Source organism: Ambystoma mexicanum, chromosome 13 (assembly GCF_040938575.1).
Source record: "Ambystoma mexicanum isolate Mex_15411 chromosome 13, UKY_AmexF1_1, whole genome shotgun sequence".
NCBI lineage: Eukaryota > Metazoa > Chordata > Amphibia > Caudata > Ambystomatidae > Ambystoma > Ambystoma mexicanum.
The window spans coordinates 629,048,515-629,073,468 of NC_090938.1; the positions used below are offsets into that span (position 1 = coordinate 629,048,515).

A 24,954-nucleotide genomic window follows, 5' to 3' on the forward strand; every position below is an offset into this window, starting at 1 on the left:
GCAAGTGACTCCCCTTAAGCACGATCCTATCCATCCCCTGGTTTCATTTTTGCGCTCCTTGGCACTTTCCCTCCCCCTAACTCAGTCTAGCTGCACACATACTGGACTACGGTCCCCGAGGGCGTTCAACCCATGGCGCTTTGAGATCATACCAGTAGCGCTTTGAGATCATACCAATGGAAAAGGGTGCTCTACAAATGACAATAACATGAGAAATCATGTAGCCCATCTATAGAGAGTTAATCTAGAGGAAAGATGCTGTAAAAGAGTGGTGGGCATTGTGCAACATTTATCTGTATGTGTGAAAAAGGAATGCCTCCGTCACATGTACCCTCCTCCCACAAACATCAAATAGATGTACACAAAAAAAAAAAAATAGATACATTGCTTACCTTCTGACTGGAAAAACACTACTGCTTTGAAATCCTTTTCTTCGTGTGCTTTTCTACTTTCATGAAGACCACATATTTCTTTTCTACTTTCAATTTAAAATTAAGTTCACCAGGAATTGCCAAAAGCTCAAATTCCCCATCCTTTCAAGTACACAGCGAGAGTTACATGATTTGAATTATTGCCTAAAGAAAAGAAAATAGTACATTTAGCATTGTCCAATTATTAGTGAAACTTGTATGTACCCAAAACCATTCAATTTATGGTGGGCATGGTAATTTATGGTGGGCTTGCTATGGATGTTCCTGCCGGATGTGTCCCTCTTTGTGAGGTAAGCGCCTCTTGGCGCTTGGTAACTTCCTCCAAGAGTTTCACCCATTGTGGCTTCAACTAGCAGCATCTGCTCGCTAATGAATTTAGGGAGGTGGGTGTTCTGGAGAGGCATTACATTCTTAATTGCAAAGCTCTGGTAGTAAAACAGCTGCAGAGTCATTTTGAGTGTGTCATTTAAAAGACAAGCACCCGCTTCAGTTTCTTCTATGTAAACAGAGTCCCAGCTTGCGGACAGCAACATGCACATGAAATTACAGGGACGAGAAATAGGAGGGGATACAAGGACAGAGCCCATGACCAAAGTGGTCTTTATTGGGGGGGAAGGAAAATAGCAGGAAGTCCTTTGCTAATATGAGTCAGGTACTATCCCCCAGAAGGGCTAGAAGCCCTCCACCCCACTAAGCATTGCTACTGTGCCGTAAATTATGCATGACAGCTGTAATAGTGCAGCGCTCATGAGCAGTGAAAAAAACCCTGCAAAAAAAGTAAACCAAGCCATGGGTAAATTTTGCAGAGGCATGGTTCATGCACCATGGCTTGATACACATAGATTACTGAAGAGTCCGGTGCACCCGAGGAAGACATGGGCCTAATGTGGAACATTGTGGGGGCATTGGAGCAGCAACAGCGTTAAAGCCAGAGAGGGGCATCAAGAAGGAGCATGTATCCCCTACTTGGTGACTGTTTAAAAGCGATGAGACTGATCAGTAGAACAGCCTGTGTGGAACTAAAAAAGGGAAGGAAATTGCCACACCCATGAACAGGGAGCCCCTGTATGCTGAACAGCTAGTGTGCCTTAAGGCAGTGCTTTTCAAACTGGGGGCCCAAAGGATGCCAAGGGGTGGGTGGGGGTTGCTATGCTCTTTAAAAGCAGATTATGGTGACAATAGAACAGTAAGTATTTAATAGAAAATAAGCCTAAAATGCTGACAGTAGTCTGTTGTAGCACTTCCATTACGCAGTAGTGAGCTACAAGGAATATGCAGGCCTAGTAGGAGTGGTAGGTCACATTATGCATTGTAGATAGACAGGCAGGGCGAAGGCCCCAGCTCTGTAGCTAATAGACATTATTGGAGTGTTTGGAACATTATGGCACCTATATAGCGCTTAGATAGCCAATCTTAAGCGCTATGAACACTAAGCTAGGAGTGCATGCCTTTTAGAGCTTGCTCACATGGGGTTAATTCATCTGGGCTTCTCTTAGAATATTCTGCCTTTCTAACTGTAGCCCTGCATGGTTTCGTAAACTAATCTTTTCTCTGGGAAGGCACTGATAAGACATTCCTGAGCTTTCGCGGAGATGGGCTCCAAGAAGGGAGGGGCACAGGAAAGGAGCACAGTGGAAATTCACAGAGTTGGGTTTTTCCATGAGCAAGCCTATATTTTGCACAGGGAAGCTTCTAGAACTGTGCGTCATGGACTGACAGCACGAGATTATAAAAATGCATTCCCACATGACTCAGGTGGGAGATCGATCTGTGGACTTGGTTCGAGCAAGATCAAGTGTCCGGAACCTGTTGCTCTGTCGGCACCCTGCAGCGCTGTCCTCTGAGTGGGGCTTGTTACAGCTAGCTTATGAGGGCCAGGGTCTCCCAGTGCTGATTGAAGGAGCGTAAGACTGTGTTTCTCTAAGTTCTATGTTTCTCTATATTTTGCATTTCTCTAAGTTTTGTGCTTTGTAATCTTCTCTAACTTGAATCCCAAAATGTTGCTGAAATTCACTGTTTAGAATAAATACTAAAACGTTTTGAAGGTGTCATTTGTCACTAGCATGAGTTCACTGCTCGGCACAATAGAACCTGTATTTTGGGCTGAATTGGGTAATTTTTGCTCCCAAGGGCTGGTCCCGAGGAAGATTTGCCCAATATCAAGACAGGGGGCTATATTTTTACTCAAAGCGGTGTGGGGGGGGGGGGATCAGCATAAAAAGTTTTGAAGACCTTCAGGGAATAAAAGTGACCTTGCAATTTCATTTCAAATAGTTGCTTTGCTAACAGCACTCCCTTCACGCCCAAGTCCGAAAACTACCGCGCCAGCCCTCTGTTACACAGGCTAAAAATCCAGAAAAGCAAGAAAAGGGCTACAAGCTCCACAACATCTAACGAAAATGAACTAGTCCCATCATTAGAGACCAACATTTTTTCAAAACAAAAAAATCATAAGCATTCACCCCAGATCATAAACAATGATAATTAGAACAAAATACATTCTAATTAATGAGCGATCTCAACTAGCCCTGCCAAGCATGCAATAATAAGTTTACAAGCAAACCATCTTCAATTAACTGCTGAGGTGCAATGGTTGGAAAAAAACAATGAAAGGGCAATAAAAACCCTCCGGGAACATCAACCTATATAGAGAATGGGACACAATCACTACCACATGCAGTAATCTGTCCGAGTACCTGAAACGTACACGATTTAATAAATACAAATGTAGCTATTTCCCCAAGTGTTGAACAAACTAAAACATAGATGAGGAAAGTACGAGTCATGGAGGGAATTAGAACACTGTACCCCAACACTGTCCCCCAAGCCCAAAGGCTGGCACAACTTTGCTCCACTGTGAATAACAAGCTTGCTATTTATTCATTAAAATAGGCATAAAATCAGTAGAGCAGCTCTGCTCATGGGTATAGCATCTAACTTCCAGCAGTGAAAAATATAATTCAAAATCATTACAGTGCAAAATTACAGACTTTGAATGCCAGACAGTTTGATTTTTATGGGGGCACATTTACAGACCTCTGTATGTGTGCTTTGAACGTGAGAAAAATGTACACTTTTCACATCCCACAAATCTCAAACTGATGCATATACTGTGAACAACCTTCCCCGACTTGAACGAGGTGGAAAGGGGGTGGGGAGTTCACTCATTTAAAGCAAATCTTTCAGTTACTGGACAATTAATGGGTGCCACTTAGAGGGTTGCGTTTTATTTATTTATTTTTTTTTTAAATGTGTTGGCTGGTGTTCATTAACGCAAGTGAAAGCAATGATCAGGCTGCAAGCAATGTTATGAGAAATAAAAGATGGGGGTGGGGTCTGGGGGAGGGGAAAGCATCTGTTCACTGTTGGTTAGAGAAACCTCCCCCTCCCTCCTTCTTAATGAGAACTTGGATGGCCGATATGTGCAACTATTCTCTGTGTTCAGCAATACAACAAATCTAATTTGGTGCTTTTGTAAAGTAAAGCCCAAAGCGCCCTGTGCCAAGCAGGAATCGAAGCACGCAGTCGGGGCATTTCAACGATCCCCGGCCGCAGACTACACCTCGCGGTGTGTGCAGCACACGTATCACACAGCGGTTCATTCTGTCACACTTCAAAACTTAGCCAGCCTTCATGCCAGCCAAACAAAACTGTGCCCCTTGGCACTCAGTTTCAGTATTAAGCAATATTGAAGATGCTGTGAAAGTCGCACACTCTTCCCACGTGCCACACATCAACAATCCTCACACAAGGGAAATCTATGCCAGCAGGCATATGTGCACCAGCATGCAGCCGACTGGGCAACTTGGTGAAAACTACAAGCATAGCACCACAGTGCCCTTTATATATGCCATAGGCACATTTTCACACAGGCTACACAATACTATGTTCTTAAGAAGACAAACAAGTCAAATATGGAGTATCGCTGGGCCAGTGTGACTTCTTCACAGTAAAGCACTGGAATGGCCCTTCTGGACCTGAAAAACCAAATGACTAACATTATGGACACAGGCAAACCCGCACTCTCCTCCCCCTTGACCTCTCAGCAGCGTTCGACCTTGCGGACCATAGAACCCTCACCACGCGCCTCACTCAACTCAGAAAACTTTGCCCATCAAGCCACTGCATGGATCACTTCCTTTCTGGAAGGGAGGGCCATGAAAGTGTTCTCAAATACTTCCAACGCAGCTCCCACAATACTACAATGCAGTGTCCCACAAGGCTCTTGTACAGCCCCTACGCTGTATAACCTTTTCACCAAGCCTTTATTCGATAAACTGGATGCACTTGGGATTGCATACACCAACTATGCAGACGATACCCAAGTGCTCCTACCCCTAACAGGCTCTTATCACACAGATGCCCTAGCACTAAATCAAATCTACGCCACCATTCAAACATGGATGCCACTAATGGCATATGCCTTAATGGGTTAAGACAGAGATCCTAATTATTGACCAAACGTCCACACTTGCCAAACTAGACAGTCTCCATGTCAACTTTAACAGACAATTGCACCATCCCAGTTTCATCCTCAGTTAAAACGATGGGGGTACACATTGATGCAACCCTCTCCATGAATAGACAAGTCAGCGCAATTGTCTCCGCCTCAAGCTCCAAATTAATCAACGCCATCAAACCTTTCCTAACCAAAGAAAGCTGCCTCTCAATAGCAAGAGTGACAATGGGCGCTAAACTGGACTATTGTAACGCACTTCTAGCTGGCACCTCTGTAAAAAACTTAGACTCCAGGTCACCCAAAATAACGCATTCAGAGCAGCCTTAAGCATATAGAAAAAAGAACACATCTCACAAGCAAGACAATCCTTTCACTGGCTCCCTGTCAAAGAGTGTATTACCTTCAAGATTCTCACCACAACCCACAAATGTCTCCACAGCACAGCACCGCCCTATCTCTCCGAAACACTTCACAGACCCATCTCTACCAAACCCACAAGATTATGCTATTCTAACCAACTCACTGTACCTCAACTAAACAGGGCCAAGACAGGAGGCTTAGGATTCCCCTACACTTTGGAATAAACTCCCCCCTGCGCTAAGAGCAGAAAGCACACTCGCAGCTTTTAGAAAAAAGCTCAAAACCTCCCTTTTCAACTAACACGCTACCTCTCGCTGCCAGTCCAATACATAATTACAATGTTTTCTCATTAATCATGTATTTACTGTTGTATAACTAAGTTCTCTATTGCTATAACTAGCGCCACGATGCCTCCGGGCTGTTTTTTGTGCGCTTAACAAATAAATAAATGATAAACCCACTGAAGGTCTGGTCATGTGTACGAGTTGTATATGCACCATACACATAGCAACGGCACCTCTCAAGTGCTCTTACAAACTAGCAATCAATTATTGTTAACATATAACTGCCAGCAAGATAGCAATTAGGTTTTAAACAATTTCTGGTTAACAAGATAGTCACTTTACAGCAGTGGTCTTTTGGCCCAGATCACCACCCCTCCCCCCTTCGGCTTGCGCCCCTATACACATGGAATCCAGAACGGTATCGCTTGCTGTTGTAGAATGAAGCCCCAAATGGAGGTGGGGTGCCAAACACTAAATTCTTTCCAAATCATTGCTTGCAATACATCAAAGTAAGAGGACAAATATTTGTAAACACAGCATTGAGTGTTTGGCTACAATACAGAGGTCTTGACCAAAAGTAGTGTTCGATATTTATTTCCCACAAAAGAAAACAGCCAATATTGCGGTCCTACATTAAGGTTTGAAATGCAACTGATGTAACAATGTTTTTAAGTACTACGTTGAGATTACTGTCAATGCAATCACTTGTAAGTTTCACAGTGGCATATTGGAGAACTAATGTGAATGGTGGATTTGTCTTTCGGCAGCCAGCCTGTCACTATTGGGTTCAATTATTGCAATAGCCCACCGCAGGTTTATTTCCACCTCCAGATTTGACCGATATTTAGCCTTTAGAGCTGCAAGCGCTGAGAATGCAATCTCGCAAAAAGGTACTGAAAGGTAACAGTGCACTGACTTCACATATAGATAAAGTTGGAAACTCTGCACACACAGGTTGCCAAAATCCACCCAGACACTGGCTCTCCAGTAGGCAGTCACTTGAAGCTCCATTAGTTCCTTCTGGAGGTGTATTGGGAGGTGGACACCTACATCTGCTAGAAAAGGCTGAACCAGATGGTTTCCTATTAGTTCAGCAACATTAAACACTCTCAAGGGCATCCGCTAATAATGCGAACGCATCGGTAATGTGCCGACACTATTGCTCCTCCAAAGCTCCAGCTTCTTTCTTGAATGATTGCTGACATTTCGACGTTTATAGCAAATTAAGTGGTTTCTGTGCCTTACAGGGAAAGGTTTAGAACATTTTACTTTTCAAAGATGTCGCCATGGTAAGCCAACAGTCTAAACCCAGGAAAAAGTGCCTCACTTGTCATTCCCGAATTCATGAATGCGATTTAAAACCTTTTACCTGGAGAGCCACCATTGAAGGAGCAAGGTCCATGCAAATACCAAAACATACCCCCGACTTTAGGCAGAAGGAACTTAATGCCAAAGACTTTACATGCAGTTGCTCTGCCCTGAATTGGTTTACAAAATAAGAAATCTTCCAATATTTCTTTTCCACGGCAGTACCTCACATAAACAATCAAATGAGCAACAAGATGAGCTTCTTTTGAAGTGCCAGTGGCCTCATCCAACTGCAGGGCAAACTGTGTTTCAAGCAGGATATCAAAGGACAGGTCATTGATGCAGCGGAAAATTGTGGTGTCAGACATGGGGGTACTGCTGCACCGTCGCCAAGCATTACCCAGTTGACAACGAGAATTGTTGGCAATGTTTCAGCATCTGTAAAAGGCTTTTTGTGTTTTGCCCGGATAGTATGCAATGCATAAGAAGCGTCCAAAGCATTTGCAGGTACTGAAACCACATCTTTAACAGTGCAGCTGCCGTACAAAGTAATCTCTGATCTTTTTTGCTAAATCAGCATGGTTTGTTTTCAAAATGCTGCCTTAAAAATGTTGTTGGCTTCAGGCTGTCATTTGCTAAGGTAGCACCATAAACCTCACTGCAGCTCAACTTCTCCAGCAACTGAATCCACGTCCAAATAAGACATGTTATTTCTGTGTTTTTGCATTTCTTTTGTCCGTTTTCTCACCTTCGGCTTTTCATTTGAGATTCCTACCAACTTTGGGCACTAGGAAACAATACGGTTCTGTGTGATATTCCGGCAGTGTGAAGCCTGAACAAAAAAAAAATCATTATTTTCTCTTCAGCCATTTTTGGGTTGGCTTTAAAAATGCAGAAATATCATACTGCCCCTCCTCCCCCCCTTCTCCTTCCCCACTGTCTCCAGCTCATTCACTTGTTAATCAGAGTGTGTGGGGCGGGTGGTTTAACCGGCCCCGAACCCTGTATTTCCCAAGACACCAGCCCCTTCCGGGATCAACAAATGTATACTCCCCACACAGACGCATATACTCGCATACAGTCCCAAAACTCACCTCTGCCCCAGACGACTCTGCTGCGGTTCACAGAGCAGGTCAGCCCCTGCTCACACTCATGTGCAATAGGGTTTGACAAGTATGGCAGTTTTAGGTCTTTCTAAATCGACGTTTTAACCAATCGGTACAATGAAAAAGATTTTCCACTTAGTACGAATTACCCATCTCCAAACAGAGCCTGAATCTGTGAAAACATTGCAAACCCCCACTTTAGTGTAGGTCACGTTTTAAAAACCATTTCAAGTTTTCAAAAAATAACAATGCCTCAGATGGCAAACACCACATGCAAAGATTCTAAAGGAATTGCGACACAAGCTGGCTGGAGTGGGGAGCCCCTTGCAAAACGGATCAGAAATACAGGTTGAATAAAAAAAAAAAAAAAAAAAAAAAATTTAAAAAAATACATTTTTTTTTTAAAACGCACCGATACAAGTCTCAGAACTCACAGTTCAGATCATGAAGTCCTAGCTCGAATTTTATTTGCAAGTGTGGTCCTGGATTAGGCCACAGATTGGCGACAAAAACACCTGCATGCATATTGCACAGGACCAATACCTTCAGCACTACTCAACCAATGGTACACAGGGAAAAGAAATGCTTACCTGCCTGCGGGACTGGATTTTTCTTGCCGGGACACAGGTGCGTAGGTACACTCACGCTTGGAGCGATGCTGCTGCAGTGAAAACAAACAGGAAGTCAAGGATACATGGCTTTACATGAGCAGGAGCTAAAATCAGTTCTTGTGTGTTAGGCATCAGCTAGTAAGCAGGCCCCAAAACTGGGAAACCAGGAGAGGGTACACAGTGCACTAAGTGCAAATCCCACACAAGACGTGAACTTTCAATATCACCCCAAACTGGACACGAAGAAGAACAGCCTCAAAAATAGAGTTGAAATCTCCGATTGGGTGTCCACACTATACATTTGAAATTGTGAGTCCACACACATTTGAAATTGCCCCACCTTCATCCACATCAAAATTGTTGTTTTAAAAGAAAAAGCATCCTTACCATTGGCAAGTCCTGCTACAGATGTCAGGATTGTTTATGGGCCACTGCTGCTGGGGACTTTTCTGCCCTAGATGGTATGATAGAGCCAATTTGTGTTCCTGCAATTGAAAAAGTACAATTAAAAAAATATTAGATGTACCAGATTTACAGTCAGCGCGCATCCTCCCCCGCACACCAAGGGACCTAGGGTGCAGAGTCCTACCAGGAAATCTCTAAAGTTCCCTATAGGCCAGTCCAGTCTAGCTGGAAGAAAGAACATAGAGCAGTCAGAGCACATACCTGAAAACGTGACTCATACTGAGTCAAAGAGACAAAAAAATATGAGAGCGAGAGAAAGCATCAGCTTCTTATATTTTACCCTTTCTGTTCCCTGCCTAGAATAGTTGAGAAGTCCAGCTTGCAGGTATTCCAGTCATCTATACATCCTGAATAGAATCTGAAACGGTAGTACTAAACCCACAGAGCAAACTCAGTAGCATCGAGTAATAGCCATTTAGCTTTTACTGAAGTTCTGCGACAGCGCTGAAGTACAAGCAGACTCGGCTGTGCCAGACACGAGGGGCCCTGGCTTCCCTGCAACATATGGTGCCCCATGCAGGCGAAGGCCTGGCACCCAAAACCGGAAGACATGAATTCAACTTTAAATCACTACCATAGCAGTGGTGCACCCAAAGTACTGTTGGTAATGCAGTGATTTTTAGTACATCTAGGGGTGCATAGACTCGCTCTATAATAGACCGCTACCGGGGTAGCTCAGCAGGTTGACAGTCCGTTGCTGAGAGGTTATTTATATATGCAAAACTTGTTAATTTTGAGTAATTGAAAAAAGTCTTTCGATTAAGTACTATAAAAATGTGTTTGGCCAGGGAATGGCCAGTGGGTTGGGGTATTTCTGTCTCTAGTGAAAATCAAAAGTCGCCCCCCCCCCATGAACCCTGTTTAATTGCCCAATAACTGCTGTCAGCGCAACAGAATCAATTATTTGGGAGTAACCAGTTTGACAAACATAGCATCTTTATAACCATAACCGGTAATAAAACACAAAGCAAGGGGCACACAAATTACAGAGTATTGGTATAGTGATCCGGCAAAATAAAAAATAAACGTTCAAAGCAAACTAGTGAACACAAGTTTCAGCAGCGTTTGAGTTTGGAAATCAGCTTTTCCAATGAACATTTCAACAACAAAAACGCGCCAAGCATGTAGAATGCCTTAAAATTGATGACATCCCGCCCCCCCAACCACAGTGATGTTCATCGCCCATTGATACCCACAGTGTCCCTTTCGGGACAGAAGAAAATAAAAGGGGATGAGCAAACAGAGCCAGGAAATACGCAATTGGTGGCCTAGGAAAGGAACATATTGAAGATTAGGTGGAGGCTTGGTTAAGCATGGCCAGGGCTGAGGCAGACCAGGTCCCGAGAACTGACCAGACGTCTGATGCCAGACCTGGGACCTTGCCAGAGCTGGTCCATGACCAGAGGAGCGACAAGGCAACCAAAGCAGGGGGACTGGTGTTGAATGTTATCCGGCTCTCCCACAGCAGAAAGGGCCCAGCAATCTACAGTGGGGGAGGTGGATATCGTAGAACACTGGCAATAAGAGCTTCAGTCCCCACTCACCTCCTCTCCTCGCGTGTCCACCTTCGGGGGTCCACAGGGGGAGCCAGGAAATGCGCTTCTCGGCACCCCCTCCAACTGTAGTATGTGTGGGGGGGGGGCAGGAGGTGAAGCAAGAAACAGCATCCCTTACCAGGCAAGAAGACGTTGGCGACAACAGCCGGAAGCAACAACACAGTCTGGACACAATCCAAATGCAGGAAAGCGCACATCCCAGCTGTGTTTATTTCCTGTTTCGTGACCACACCCTATCACTTCGCACTGACCAAACATGTGCATGAGGGGCCAGTGGCTCACCATGCAGTTGTGTCAAAAAATACTTGCGATACTAGCCTGAGCAAGTCTGAGTCAAGGACAGAACGCGTGGCTATTTTTGCCCAACACAGCAAGTACGATAGTAGTATCCAAGTCAACGAAACACAATTTATCAACCTCGGAAGTAGTGGTGGCTGGTGAAATTTTTTAAATGGAGGGACCCAAATATTTGCACCAAAAATACAGGCGCTACTGAACGCAGCGAGGGGGCACGAACCAAACAGGGTATCATGAATTTGCCCCGAAGAAGGTGGTAACACCGAAACGCTAAAAAAAGATAAGGGGGATTGGCTTCCAGATTCTCGGCCTTTGAACATTTGTTCCCCTTTTTTGGAACTTATTAAATAACTTGGCAGCAGACACAACATATTGAAAGCTGTTTCTGTCTAAATCTGGAGTATTCATATATGTTTTCTGTTTCCCCTATATGCGATGGCAAACCCAGTGGGGGTTCCCCTTATATGAGTCTTATGAGAAGATTGCCAAAACATTTTTTCTAAAAAAAAACCTTTAGACTCATTTTGAAATAAATTGTATACTAATACTAGATATTTGAGGGATTTCCAACCTCTATTTGATTTGTTTAGATTGTTGTTCAAATTAGAATACATGGAACTGTCACTATGAAACTGTTTCATTTATCCTTTCCCTTTTTTAAAATCAGAGGAGCTTTTCCTCTCTTGCCCTTTCCCCTTACTCTGAGCACTAGGTTTTTCATTTATTCACACTTGCACTTATCAGCATCCGTTTCCTTTATTCTTTAACCTTGGTTATGTGTAACCATGTTTGATGAATGATGTAAATAATTGTTTCATCTCCCCTCTCCATATTTACGATTCAATGTTCAATTGTTTTTTTTTTAATTCTGTTATTCAACACATGGTAATCTTTGTTTGCAACTTTTTACAGCATTAAAACAGTATACATTATACACTAGAAATGTTGTGGTACATGTGGTCATCTTGTTTTTCTATATATTTCACCATGCATGAATATGGTTGTAATTAGGGGTGGGATTTGACACAAGAAAAATACCCAATTACTGAAAGGCACTCCACCAATTCAGCACACTAGGCAGGTGCCGAGTGCTTTGTTTCTTGCTTTGCAGCATTATTTTGTTGTGTTATTCATCATGCAGTTGTGTCAAAAAATAAAGGATCATGTGACCGCCCACCGCCTCCCCCCTACACCCGCCCCCACCCATTGTAGAGCTCTGTTTACAGTATGGCTAGTTTAAAGGCAAATTGTTATCTTGCTGGCAAGACTAGCAGTAGTCAGGGGCTGTCCTGAGCACAGCCGGCATATCGAGACAGCATAGTAGACCACCCTGTGGTACCTACACCTCACCTCTGCCCTGAAAGGAAGGGGCATTCATTGGGCACATCCACATGAGCCAGTGCAGAAAACGAAGCAAGCATGCAGCTCTGGTAAACATGGGCTGAAATAAGTTCGAATCCCGACAGGGCCAAACTCATCCTTCCGAGGTCGATAAATGAGAACCACACACCGTGGAGCGCTCAGATACCCGAGGGTTTGTGGCGTTATATAAATGCTAAATTGTTTTCATTATAAAAAATCTGCTCTGAAATTCGCTCGGCGTTCGCTGCACGGTCATAAATCACTTCTGTTTGGGGGTGGGGCGCAGGGAGCTGAAAATACTACTTACCAGCCAAGATCCGCTGTTACTGCAAACAAAATTCAAAATAGGAAAAACAAACCCAGCGGCAATTAAATATACCTGGCGCTTCGAAACACTTCCATAATGTATAAGCCCCTTAAAAATACGCAATAAAATTGAAATACCTGCTCGTGCACGGCATGGTATCCTCCTTCCGCCATGATTGTCTTCCTAAGCACGTAGACGTCCTACGTGTAAACGTCACGACGGCTTAACGGCATTTCAGAAATACGCGTTAACGTCATGACGCTTTAAAGGCATATTAGAGACGGTCGGCAACTTAAAAAAAAACACACAATGCTTTCGGGCCTCATAGGGACTTTAAATTTGTGATTTAATTGATAATGAGAGCAACAGAAGGCCTCTCTGTTACGAAACGGTAATGTTCGGTTTCCAGGCCGCATCAGGTGAGTGCATTCGATCCAGCTTTTGTGTTGAATGTTATATGCATCTATTTTAGTATCCGTTAGCTTAGATCGTTCTCGCGCCTTTGTTGTTATATTGGTAAGTGGAGCCCTTTTACAACCTCTGGAAACGCACGTTTAAGTTTTGAAATTACACTGGGCAGCCTGTTATTGTAGGTGTCGTGGACGCAGTAGTTGCTCCGAAGCTCATTTACGGTACAGTTCAGGCTCTGGAGTGCTCGCAGACGCAGTAACTAATGTGCAACTACTACACAGGCCGTAGTCTGGTGTTCGGGACTGAGAGTGCCTGCGCCGTCTAATGATTGCAGAAGTGTAGTGTACTATCTCCAGTTGCAGTGCCTACTCTGCAAGTAATGATTGCCCAGGGCTAATGGCTGTAGATTCGGTACTTTTCTTCGTCTAATGACCCTTCTGTGGATAATAACTGTAGGCGCAGTGTCAATTCTAGGTCTAATGGGTGCAGGCACAGAAACAACACCCTGATGAATATCGGCAGACACTACCTTCTCTAACACTAATGGTAAAAGCCCATCGCATCCTCTTGCTGGAGGGAATGAGTGCAGACCCAATACCTGCTCTGGGGCTAATGACACAGTACCGGAATCATTTGGGATAGCGATTCCAGCCAGACGCAGTACATGCCCTGGAACTAACGAAGTTTGACAGAATACCCAAATGATGGCATACACAGCACCTACTCTAGGGCTAACGCTTCCAGTCAGTCTCGGCCCCGGTGCTAATGTTATTTAATACAATACCTGCCTATGACCAAATATCGGGTTAATAATTACAGAAAAAAACCCATGTACTTTTTCCTTCACGTGTGTCCTTTCCCAAACCTAATTACGTTCTCACACCTCGATCGGATCCACACTCTCAGAAATGAACGTAGAGAAATGATCAGTAGGGATAAACCACTGTGCCAAGATTTTAAAAACGTGTTTGGTGAACTGAAGGGATCGTTCACTTCACGTGTGCAAAAAGGTGGTGAACCGTGCACAAAAGACATTTACATGTGGGCGTCATAGTTGTGCACATTGAGGTGCGCTTTTTACACCAAATGCACAACTGTGCAAAGTAGAAAGGGGGTTCCGGGCATTTTCAACTAAATACCGGTTTGCGAAAGAGGTGCAGAGGTAAAACAAACATTTCCCTGTGGCTATTTGGAACAATTGCGGGGGGATATAAAATGTATGGGAAGGTCACTTCTGATCCTCTCATGCAATGAGTGAGTGACTGCTGTAAGTGCCTTTTGAGTCCAAAAATGTGTGTCTTTGCAGGGCCAGTGCGTTGATTTTGGCTGGTGAGGGCAGCACAGTAACAATTAACATTTATTTTTTTTAATGTATTTTATTGGCATGTTCAACAGTAAGACTACATGTAACCAACAACGCACCCAGTCCTCTTCCCCCGCCCCCTGAGTCCATAAACTCTGTAGATGGCTCTCGGTCCCAAGTTTCTATGAGTGGCCAGCTCTCTCGCCAGCTGTTCTACAGGCCCATGCACTGTTTGAGAAACTCCCCACCCTTAATAATTTCAGTGCTGATCTCCTCCCAGCTTCCTGTGAAGGCGCCCTTCTCAAGTGCAGCGAGTACTCGCACCAGCCCCAGCAATCTAATTTTCCTTGGGCACCACGTGGCCCGCGAGTCACGCTGCAGGTGAGGCTGGACAATGACCCAGTCTGAGAGCAACCTTTGGTGAGCCCCTTGAATCGACTAAGTCTCCCACTGCAGTGCCACAAAGTTCCTGATTTTACTAACCCATTTGTGTTCTGTGGGGCAGCTTATTGTTTTCATTTGTGGGCCAACGCAAGCGTTGCTGCCACTATCAGGTTGACTTATGTCTTTCTTTGAGCTTTCGAGAGCAGAATTTCCAGAACCTTGCCCATTCCCAGGATGGCCATCCCGATGTTGTACAGCATCTGACTCCCAAAAATACTATTAATTGCTGCACAGGTCATGTTTTAATAAAGCTGATTCCCACCAGATATGCTTCCACAATCCCAGTTCACCACATCCCCTCTAGCAGAGCGCTGATGTAGTTTGGTAGAATTTATGTACTTTTTCTGGGGTTAGATGCCATTGAACCATTATCTTAACCCACCTCTCCTGGCCCTGAATGGCCTGCGTGAGCTTGGGGATGTTTGCCCATAAATGAGTCCAAAGTTCTCACTCCGACGGCTGCCCTGCTTCAGTTTCTCACTGCTCCATATAGTGCCATCCCTGGCTCCTTGCCCTTTCTGCTATAATCCTGTATAACGCTCCTACCAAATACCTGTCCCCGTGTCAATTGTTCTGAACCGCTCTAAGGGCATGAGGTCCCTGGTGGCCGCTGACCTGACCATTGCGTTTGTAAGCCAGTGCCTCTGTTGAGTAGCGATACCTCTTCCACCCCCCTCCCCCTCACCTGGCCCAAAGTCTTGCTTGCACTGTGCAAAGGATTTAATGTCCTGACTCGGAACATGCCACATAGTTTTCAGCACCCTGTCGCCTCCCACCGCTTTTATCCGGTGCCCGGTAAAGAGCACCCAGAGAACCAGTAATCTGGAACCCAAATACCCAATGCTGGTTTCCACCCATCTATAAGGTACTATACCCCTGTGCTTACGGAACCTTTTCTGAGGGGCTGGTCATGTTTTAATAACTCTGCCTTGTGGGCATTTATTTTGAAACCTGCCACTGCCCCAAAGAAGTAGTTTCTGCGAGATCTCTGGAAATTAGATTTCTGGTTCTGTGATCAAGAGAATCATCTCATCAGCAAACTCTGTCCTTGTCACCCCCCAAGAGAATTCCCCCCCTAATATCCGGGGTAAGCCCTAATGCTGGCCAAGAGCGGCTCCCGGTGGGTGGCGTATAAGAGCGGGGAGAGGGAGTTTGGTAGTTGGCTCTTACCATTGATAGGAATTTAGAACCGAATACTAGAACCTCCATGGTATGGAAGAAGAGTGGCCCATCGACCTGGTCGAATGCCTTCTCGGCATCAAACACTAGTATAAGTGCAGGGGTTCTAGATGTATTTACTTTTTCAATCTGATGACATACCCACCGAATGTTATCTGAGGTCTGTCTATGCCTAATTGAACCCGACCAGTTGGGATTTATCAGTTTGGGGAGGAGCTTATCCAGGCATGGCGCCAGAACGTTGGTGTTATGTTACGTTATTTGGCATTTATATCGCGCTCTATATATCGTTGGTATGATCCAAAGCGCTGGTAGGTTGAACGCCCTCGGTTACCGCAGTTGTGGTCAGTAGAGGGGAGATAGTGTCATAGGGTGCGTGGGTGTACCAGTTACGTGTGCAGCTGATGGAATTCCTGGATGGTAGCTACATCCTAGCGTTAGGTGTGGTGCTGAAGGTATCAGTTGGATGTGGGTGGACACCTAGACTGGGTTCTGGCTGCGCTCGGCCTGAAGGACGCTTATGTGAGCAACTAGGCTGGAATGTCTGGGGATAGCTGCGTTTTATTAGGGTGATGAGGTGTTCTGGCGTAGTGTTTGTAAGGGAACAGCTAGGCCGAAAATTTATCAGGGGAATAGCTGTGTTCTAGTTGTGTGATGGTGTATAGTAGAGCGTAAGCATAGTGATGTGATATGATGGTTCATCTTTAAAGCGCCCGAGACCAGGCATGTGAACAGGATGACGTGGAACACCGCAACACACGGACACACAGTTACAAGGGGCTGGGCATACAGCGACACGAGGGAGCATACGGATATATAGCAACAGCATGGGGAACAAGAAAGCAGAGTACACAGTGACACACAGGCACGGTGGGCACACACGGTGACAAGAGGGTTGGGTAATACATTCTGATACATAGCGACATCATGGGAACCGGATGGCAGGGGACACACGGTGACAGGGGGCTGGGCTTACAGTGATGGGAGGTGACCATATGGATATACAACAGCAGCATGGGGAACAAGAAAGCAGGGTACACAGATTGTGCACAGTGGGTACACAAGGGAACTTGAGGGTAGGGTAATTCCATCCATTCAATGCCTTCCATCACTTCCATTCCATAGATCTTTGTGCGTAGGTTAATATGGCCAATCGGCCAGTTAGAACCCCATAGAGACATCCTTGCCCGGCTTTAATAGCAGCACAACCATGGCTTCTATGGCCTGGATGATACACCATGCCCCCAATTCCCCCTCAAAGGGTTCAAGAGCTGGGCTAAGCGCAGTATCGGTGCCTCTCTAAAGTTTTTGTAGAAACATGCTGGACAGCCACCCGGGCATGTGGCCTTTCCCGATAGCAAGTCAGCTATAGCTGCCCTTCTTAATGTCTCCCGGAAGTTCTTCCCATTCTTGGGGAGAGGGCCCCGGAACAGGTCTTCCTTTTGGCTCCCTCCTCAGTGGAATCTGATGTGTACCGGGATGAATAATATTCTGTGAAGACCGAAATGATGTCGGGTAGAAAATATTGTCCTCCACGCTTCTTTTTTCCTAATGAACCTCGCTAACAGATGATCCGTAGTATTGGCTTTGGGATAATACCTCTTTTGGAGGTAGAGCAATAAACGCTCTGAAGCTCTAATCTGAAAAACATCTAATTGCCCCCTAATCAGCCGATATTCCCTTTGCATCATACTCCATGCCCTATTTGTCTTTTGAGCCATTATTTGTTTACGCTTGGCTTCTAATTCCCCTGTTAGAGACCAAGTTGTTGTCCCTCTGGTACCTAGCGATGAGCTCACCCTCAATGTTGCCTTACACGCGTCCCACACCACCAGGTCGCATACACCCTCTGTTGCGTTCAGTGCAAAGTAATTCAAGATTTTATTCTTTATGTCCTCGCATAGGATTCCATCCTTAAGTATGTGGTTAGGGAACTTCCACCGCCATAGGCCTAGTTCGTTCGGACCCATATTTAAGGTAATTGTTATGGGCGCATGGTCTGACGGGGCGATCACTCCTAGTTCTATCCCTGTGACCCTACCCAATGGTGACCTTGAAATTTAGGAGTAATCTATCCTTGAGAAGGATCTATGAGCGTGGGAATAAAATGTGTAGCCCTGCTTCAGTTCCCTCCAGCCATCTACCAATGCCAATTGGGCCATGTGTTCGTTCAAGCAGGCACATGGCGCCACCTGGTTGTGGAGCACCCATGTGCTCCTGTCTTCTCTTGGGTACCAGACCAGATTAAATTCGCCTACAAATGGTGTCTGCCCATTAGCAAAAGTCTCCAATTTAGTGAGTATCGCCCGCAAGAATCCATCTTGCCCCGTATTGACCGGGCCCTTAGGCATCTGGGCACAATGCAGGTTACAAGTGATTATGACAGAAACATGCGCCAAGGCACAATTCCATCCGTGGCATTCTATTACATAATATACAGTATAGTACCCAGTTTGGCAGCAAATACAGTTTCAGGTGCAGACATAACATACACTATACTACACAATTTAGCAGTATTTACAGTTTCAGGTGCAGACATGTTTCAGTAAAGTGGTTGCAGGAGGTCAGAAATTGCAAGAATGCAGCCAGAGTTTGGCATTATTCTTAAATGAATAAAAGGATGGTAAGGCTCTTAAGGAGTCCGGGATGGAATTCTAAAGTTGGGACGCCATGACTGGAAAGCTGGATCCTCCTGTTTTGGTAAGTTTGAATGTCGGCACTCTGAGGCTGTTCGTATGCACCTTTCTGATGGGGCGTTCTCAGGTGTCTGGTGAATCTAGCCATAAGGTATTGTGGGGTCTTATTGACAAGGCATTTGTATGTAAGGTTTAATGATTTAAGCTCTATTCTATCTTTTATGGCTAGCCAGTTGGTAGCACATCTGTCCTTGGAGATGTGTTAAGTTTTTGGGATACCTAGTGCAGATCGTAAAACATTATTTTGAAGGGTTTGTAATTTATCAATATTATGTTTGCTCATACCCAGATAAAGGGCATTGCAATAATCAAGCTTGGATAGGATCAATGCACGTGCAATCGTAGTGCAACTTTCAGTGGACAAGAATGGTTTGCCTGCGTGAATCAATTTGCAGGTATAGCTAGTGGCAGAGGCGGTCACATTGGCTTGTTAAGGTAAGTGACAAGGCCAGATAAAAGCCCAAGTTTTTAACTTCCTTAGAGACTTTAATGTTCATTCCATCTATGATAAAATATTTATATTGGGGGGGTGGGTGGAGTTTGTTTTGTCTGTTAGTTGATCCAATGATTAAGAGTGCTCTCTTTTCATCATTGAGACACAAACCATGTGTGGCCATCCATCCAGGTTTGTATGATTAGGTAGACTTTATTGATCATGGCTATATCTGTGTCCTAGTCCCCTTGGATAGGGATGAGAATCTGGGTGTCGTCAGCATAGTTGGTATGAGACAACCAGATTATCTAGTATATCTAAGAGTGGCTTGGTAAATATATTATACATATTTGGAGAGACGCAGGATCCCTGAGGGACTCCACATGTAATTGGTACTGGATCTGCTGCACTCTCATGGATCTGTTCTCGAGAAAGGAGTTGATCCAAGTAGTTGCTTCCTTTGAGAAGTGGGCAGCTGATTCTAAATGGTTACCTAGAATTTTATGATCAACCAAGTTGAACGCGTCGGATAAGTCCAAGATGAGAAGGATAGAAGCTTCCCCTTGTCTTTATGGTCGTCTAATTGGCTCTTCAGATCAAAGAGGGCAGTCTTTGTCCCATGTCTAGGTCTGAAACCTGATTGACAGGTGCCTAGTAGATTGTTGATCTCCAGGTATGCTTGCATCTGGAGGTAAGCTGCCTTGTCAAGGATTTTTAGGAGGAATGGAACCGTTCTGATTGGCCTGTAGTTGGTTGGAATGCTTGAGTCTAGGTTTAAAAAAAAAAAAAAAAAAAAAATAAGGGTAGTATCCAGCCATTTTTCAGCCTCCTGACTAATCCTACACCCACCCTTCCTGTTTACAGATCCGCCAGAGCGCCTGGGGACCATTTCCATTGGTGACGGTGCACTATACAAGTACTGCTAACATAACATAGGTGCCAGGCAGGTGTCCCTGAGGCATCTAGAAGGTTTAAGAGACGTGATGATTTTTTTGACCTCTATTGTGGAGATAGATTTGAAATTGATAGATAGAAACCGGTTCCTAGGTTTAATTTGTTTGGTGGCTATTTCTTGCAGTATGGTTTCTTGTGTCTCAAGTGCGGGTGTAGCGTGTGTTTTTTTTTTTTTTTTTTTTTGTTTTTTTTTTTTGTTTTTTTTTTTGGGTGCAATATTTCCTTGAAGCAAGGATATTGTTTTGCAAAGGGCAGTTTGTATGTTGGTGCACCAAGTTTTGTTTTTGATGCACAAATCAATGGGAGTGATAGGGGATTCTAATTCTCTCAGGATGGAGAAGCGCTCCCTAGTACTAGGAGTTAGATTTTTTTAATTCTTTCATTGAAAGTATCTTTTTTTAGTTTGGATGATTTCTTTTTTGTACCTATTTGCAAGATCAGTGAGCTTTTTCTTGTTCTGTTCAGACAGGTTGTTTTTCCAGATGGCTTCAGCATGTCTTTTTTTCTTATTATGGATGGCTTTGAGATTAGGAGTAAACCAGGAGTTCAAGTGAGCTCTAGGTTTCTCTTTACTAAGTTTAAGCGGGGCAATGGAGTCAAAATCCATATTGATGGTACTATTGTAAAGGTCGACCAGAACTGTCGGGTCGAGTCAGGTGATGCGTTTGTTAGATTGGTGATTGGTTGGATAAAAGGCAAAAAAGTTACTAATATTCTTTTTGTTTCTCGTTGGTGCTGGCGGGGCCATAGTTTTGGCTGCAATGGTTTGAGGCATGTCTTGTATAGTGAATGAGATCAGATATTGATCAGTCCAAGCACACTGTTCGATAGTAGTTATGGAGGATGTGCAATTGATATCTGCGAGCCAGTCCAAGGTTTGACCTTTAGTATTTGTAGGTCCATGGCTCCTGAGGGTAAGCCCTGCGTCTGAGATAGTTTTGGCTAAAATGGTAGCATTGGCGTCGTTCGGATCGTTCAGGCCCAAGTGAAAGTCTCCATGTATGATGGTTTTGGAACCAGGTTTGGTGTTTTGTATTGAGCAAGGTTATGTCTTCTTCAAATGTCCCAATGGGGCCTTGGGGTCTTTAGACCAGGTGCATAGTGATAGTACGTGAGGCTGATAATGGTAATTTGACAGAGTATTTCTGCAGATAGAAAAAGGTGGACGTTCAATCGCTCTCTGGCCCAAATTAATTTGGAGATAAATGTGAATCCCCCAACCCCCTCCCCCCTACCCCCCCCTTAGATGTTTCTCTGTCTAGTCTGGTGATGTTGACATTTTCTGGGACAGCTAGTGAGAGGGCTGGTCCGGCTGCTTTATGAAGCCGTAATTCTGTGACCGCTAGGACATCTAGTTGGTTGACTGTGATAATGTCAGCAATTTCGGTGCCGTGGGCTACTAGCGATCTAACGTTGATAAGTGCTTCTTTAATGGTGGGTGTTTCTTTAGTCCATTTTTTATTGCTACATTTACGGGGAAGGGATGAGGGACCATGATTGAGTTTGGACGTATGGTTGACTGAGCCCGTTTTGACGGGGGGGCTGAGTTGTCCCTACACTAGTTGTGGAGGAAGGAGTGGCGATTCTAGATCCTAGTGTGTGATTTCTCCAACTTGTGATGCACGGTTGGTTAGGTTTAGGCCTGCTAGCATAACGCTGTATCCATTGGCCTGGTGTTAGATTAGATGACGGAGGAGTGATGTCTTCACTGATGACGGTTGTGGAAAGAGAGGTGACAAGAAGTATGTTGGTCTGATTTGGTTGGAGGGAGGTAGGAGTTTTTTCCAGATGGGGGTCGTATTCGCCATGGTTAAGTCGCCACTCGGAAGTATGGAAGGTATAGCAGAAGTGGGCATTTTAGGATTCAGGTGAAGAATAGTGCTTAAGAGGCCGATGAGCATTAAGTTAGTCACTGTTTTATGCTGAGCCAGGTTCATAACTAGGGTTGCACAGTCAAGTGAAATTGAGGGCAATATCGGAAATTGTGACAGGAGTGGGCTAGGTGACTAGGTCAGAGATGGCAGGGTATAAGATACGTGTAAGTAGGCAATACTAATATGCAAAGCAGTAATAAACAAGTAATGCGAAAATGGATTCTGCAATGAGTACAAGAGGTACAACACGTACATAGGTCAAGTTGGGTCAGAGGTAGCAGTGTATAAGATACTTGTGATTAGGCAATTCTAATGTGCAAGACGGCAAATTATGCTAAAATAGAATATACGAGTACAAGAGGTACAACACAAGTTAATCTGCAGTGAATCTAGACACACGAAAAAAAATGCAAATGTAGCAACACATGTTTTTTGCAGTAAATCAAAAAGCAGGAATGCCGTACTTCCAGCACGTGTTATTTAACAAATGGATGACCAGAGATGGTAGTGGCTATAATAATGGGCAGTTTAATAGGTGAGGGTGCTAGCAATGTATAGATGATGCATCAGGTACTGTACCAAGCACGCTCTGACATGAATATTCACCTAGGCGATAAAGTACTACGGCACAATTGAACTGTGTGTCGCAAACTATCGATTTGCCAAGGCACAGGCCATTCAGTTATGTAATGCAATAATTGGCTCTGTGGTCAGCGTATCCTAGGGGGTATTTTGTTTGGGCTGAGTAAATGAGAACATCATTTCATAGCGTTGAAACAGTACTTTCTCGGAGTAGGTGCAGCTAAATGACATGGAGTATTAAGACTGCATCATTATAGGCTAAGTGTGGTTCATTAACGTTTGCAGTCATATACCGGAACATCACAATAGGCAGAATATGGCACTCTAGTATGTGCATTTCAATATTGGTAGGTACAGCTACATAGTCAACAATCCACATAGTAGGAATCCCATTGAGAAACTGGAGGGGAAAAAAACCCCACAAGTTGGATGCAGTACGACGCTGTTGATATGTAAATGTAGGAGGCAACTTTGAACACGATGTTGATAAGCGAGAAATTGACTGCTTCAGGAGGGGCTCTGGGATAGCGTCAGACGTATGCTTGAAGGTGAGCAAGTGTATAAATGTCTCGCTTGAGTGACACTGATGCGAGTGTACGAATTTGGGCAAGTTAGAGCCACTGTGGAAGTTTACTTTAGTTGAACAGGGTGCAAGGTGAATGGTAACACGTTAGGGGAGGCAGAGTAAAGTACGTTCAAATATGACTCGGTTGGTAAATCTGTAGGGAGGTCCTGCATCGACAGGCTGGAGTGTGGTGCCGTTTGCAAGCAATGTGGACCGTATCAGTGTGACTTATGTGCCAAGGAGTGTAAGTATCTAAGCTCCGGAACTGGTCCCGACGCGGACAGATGCAAACATGGCCTTGAGTGTGGGCCTTGGGTGGGAGGCCGGCGTTTGCCTGGTGGCTCCCTATTGGCCGAGATATGAGGCCGAAGGTGGCCAATTAGAGGCGTTGGGACACCAAAAACAAGGAAGACGGAAGGGGCACTCCTGTGCCTGAAGGTGAAGTGGCCATCTTACAATGGCATCGTTTAGGGTGAAAAGCATGCTGATGGTGCAAGATTTATGCACAGATGAGAAAAATGGTTCGTTTTCTGCAGGCACCGAAAAAGGTATTGCTTGATGCCGCAAAGTAGAGACCAATATCGCACATTCGGACCAGGTTAAGAATTCAGGAAATGGGATCTACAATTCACGGGGATGCCGTATATGTCCCCAGAGGCCGCCGGATACCTACCCTCTGTGTCCCCTTCTGTAGCTATGACCTAGAAGCCTGGGATATCCTGAATATTAAGTAACCCCCCCCCCCCCCCCATCCTCCCTGGGGTGATGGATTGGAACAAATGACGGTACCCGCTTATGCCTGTCTCCTCTCCGTTTGTGCACCTCTTGGAGGGCTAATATTCCCGACTTCCCCTGCCCCAAGAACAGTACCACCCTCCTTCTTTTAACCAGGGAATTAAGCCTCCTGATATTTAGGGAGGCCGTGCAAAGTACTTCCCTCTTTCCCATGGTCGGCTTACCGCATGGCTCGCACAAATGATGAGTGGCTGCCGTTGTGATCTCAACCTCGCACCTCCTGCTGGGTGGGCTCGACCGGCCTCTAGCCCCCAACCCCCTCAATCCCATCAGCTCTGGAATTGAGCCCTTCTAACACCCAGAGCAAACCAAGACCACCTCTACCACCCACCTCCCCCTGGTACCTTTCCCTTTACTCCCCCAGGCACCCTACAGCATTCCTTCCTGTTACCCCCCCCCCTTTTCCCTCAGCGTGAAGCTCCTGTGTTGATGGGTGTGTGGGCACCTTCCACTCCCGCCCCCTCGTAGGGGAGTTAAACAGGGCCATGTTTTAGCCTCTTGTCGAAAACCTTGTCCCACTCCCACATTTTTCTCTTGAGCGGATCTCTTGCCGGTCTTTGTTATTGCCTTGATGACCCTTCATCCTCAATCTTAGGTACCCATGTACCTTCCTCGGAGGTGGTGACCTGATGCTGTTTCTCTTCCCATTCGAACAGTAGTCCAAAAAGGAAAGTTAACTTTATGGCGTATGTCAGCTCGCATTAGGGTGTGCACCACCAGGCCGTCATTCATGCTGGAATAGCTAAAGTTCCGAGCCATTGTAGCTGATTGATCTGCCTCTCCTGGCAGCAGCCAGCACCTTCTCCTTATGCCCTTACTCGTATAAGGTCACCACTAAATCTGAGTCTGGCCCCTGGCTCTCCCCTCTTTAGCCCCACTCTGTGTATGCAGTCCAGCTCTATCCCTATCTTCCTCTAGCAGGTTCGTCAACACTTGCTGCGCCATCGTGCATAGATCCTTGTCTGCAACCGCCCCAGCAAGGCCCTTATATTCTCGAATGATTTTCAAGGTCTTCGCTCTGGGTCTCAAGTTCTGCGTGATCCTTGCTAATTGCTCTACCAGCTCGTATATCTTCCTTGTGACCCCTGCAACCTCTTGTATTGCGATCTCTGCATCAGTCCTCTCCTCTAGTTTCATTAACTCCCCTTTCACCTCTTGCAACGATTGGGACA

The 24,954-nt window shown here is 45.0% G+C and overlaps 1 protein-coding gene across 8 annotated transcripts in view; it reads left to right on the forward strand.

The window, feature by feature from the left end:
- The first annotated feature begins 12,819 nt into the window (after positions 1 to 12,819).
- The window catches only part of SMARCE1 (SWI/SNF related BAF chromatin remodeling complex subunit E1), a 120,040-nt gene continuing 107,905 nt past the window's right edge, over positions 12,820 to 24,954 (forward strand). For 4 of the 8 annotated variants that reach the window (XM_069634554.1, XM_069634559.1, XM_069634558.1 and 1 more), the window contains exon 1: positions 12,828 to 12,965. The gene's annotated coding sequence lies outside the window, so the exon portion shown is untranslated. Of the gene's footprint in view, positions 12,966 to 24,954 lie in introns of all 8 variants that reach the window. The other 4 variants (XM_069634555.1, XM_069634557.1, XM_069634553.1 and 1 more) reach the window with 3 other exon arrangements.